The sequence below is a fragment of the Dermacentor silvarum genome, chromosome 9, assembly GCF_013339745.2.
Source record: "Dermacentor silvarum isolate Dsil-2018 chromosome 9, BIME_Dsil_1.4, whole genome shotgun sequence".
NCBI classification, from domain to species: Eukaryota; Metazoa; Arthropoda; class Arachnida; order Ixodida; family Ixodidae; genus Dermacentor; species Dermacentor silvarum.
The window spans coordinates 51284769-51286850 of record NC_051162.1 but is presented as its reverse complement, the minus strand read 5'-3'; positions in this window follow the sequence as shown (position 1 = coordinate 51286850).

The following is a 2082-nucleotide window of genomic DNA, read 5'->3' as shown; positions in this document are numbered from 1 at the left end:
CACCGCCTTCCTCGTGACCTGCTTAATTTCTGGCCGATTGAAAGATGCCAACTGCTCCCCAGCCGCCCTACAGTCCTGACGTGGCTCTCCTAGGCTTCTTTCTGCGCTTCAAAATTCACATGAAAGGACATCATTTCGCGACCGTTGGCAAAGTCGAAGAGGCTTGCACCAAGGCTCTAAAGGACATTCCTAAGGAGGCCTACCGTGACGCCTTCGATGGTTGCAAATCTCGCTAGAAGCAATGTAACGACGCAGGAGCAGCCTATTTTGAAACATTTTATTGTGTTGTACCGATCTGATCAAAAATTTCTTTTTAATCGACTCAGCGACATTACTTTTCGGACAAACCTTGTATAAATAATAACAACTTACAGCTAAACTAAGAACTACGCATGGGCAACTTTTTTTTTAACTGTGATCACAGTTACAGTACGAGCACAGTACCGTTCGTACGCAACAAGTTTTTCATTGTAACTTCGCAGTTTTATTGCCGTACATTAAGCATAGTAGGGTCAAAGCCTCTGGATCCGTTTATCAGAGTGGGCGTTCTCGCGGAGCGGGGCGAAGTCTCGAGCAGCGGCTGCGAAGTGGGGGAGCGTGACGTCCGCGGCCAACGCCAGCGCGCGGGCCAAGGATGGCGTCGCGTGGTTAGAGAAACGGGAGTAGATGCGCGCCTTGTGTAAAAGGAAGGCGTCGCGTGGGAAACAAAACATGAAGACGCTGGCTCGCGCTCTCTGCTACTACACCACATCGTTCTTCTTGTAGGTGGCGTCGTGAGTCTTCATACGCGGTGATTCGCATATCGTAAACAACCAGCGTAGTGGTTGCCGCGTTGGAGCGCCAAAGCAAACGAAGGTGTCTCAGCCGAACACCAAGAATCTCCTTAAGGAAAACAAGGTGTCCCAACAGAACTCCAAAGACGGACCCGTGCTTACGCATGTATAACGAGCCTGCAACAGATCATCCCAAATTTTATTTTAAGAAACAATACAGGCCAGATATATACCGTGTGTTCAAAATTAAGCATCATGGTTTTCTTAAGATTAGGCACTGGGAGGTACGTGAAGACCACCTGCGCAAATAAGTTATGTAGCCAGGGGGATACAAAGTGAGATGATAATTATCGCTGTCAGCAGCCGAATTGACTAAAATTGAATAATTAACTTTTTATTGACTGCAGTAAGAAACACGACTGCCTCTAAGTTTTCAATACAAACATACTCACTTATTGCAGTTGACAAAAATAATTGTTAAATTTTAGTTAATGGGGCTGCTCACAGTGATTATTATAATCTCACTTTGTGCCCCCCTGGCTACATAACTTATTTGCAAAAGTGGTTTTCGCGTGCCTCCCCGTGCCCAATTTTAAGAAAAGAATAAAGCTTACCTTTGAACACCCTGTATTATGAGACACAGCCGCCAAACGTCCTTTTCCTATAAGCTCGGAGAAACCGATATCTGGCTTAGCTACAGGTCTTCGTCCTCTTTCTGGGGTTTTACGTGCCAAAACCAGTTCTGATTATGAGGCACGCCGTAGTGGAAGGCTCCGGAATAATTTTGACCACCTGGGGTTCTTTAACGTGCACTACAACGCAAGCACACGGGCCTTTTTGTATTTCGCCTCCATCGAAATGCGGCCGCCGCGGCCAGAATTCGATCCCGCGATCTCGTGCTCAGCAGCGCAGCGTCTGAGCTGACTGAGCCACCAGGGTGGGCTACAGGTGTTGCTCTAGACGTACAAAACGCGGGTTTATCGTGAGCAGAAACGGTGAATTTCGGTAAATAAGAAAGGCTACTATCATCATCATCATCATGATTGACAGAAGCTGACCCCCCCCCCCCCCCCCCCCCCCCCCTCAGAAAAAACCTGGATCCGCCCCTGCAAGAGTGTGAACAACTTTCGTCGTCTGCTACTGCTTTCATGCGGCAGTTGCGACACGGAGTAAGATAAGCATAGAACATATAACTGAGTCGGTATATTAGCTCTATGAAGAGAAGACTACTCCGTGCTCTTACCCTACGTTACAGCGTACTAGTACAGTGCCGAAAAGTATATTCTAGGCACTGTAGTACTAGAATAGG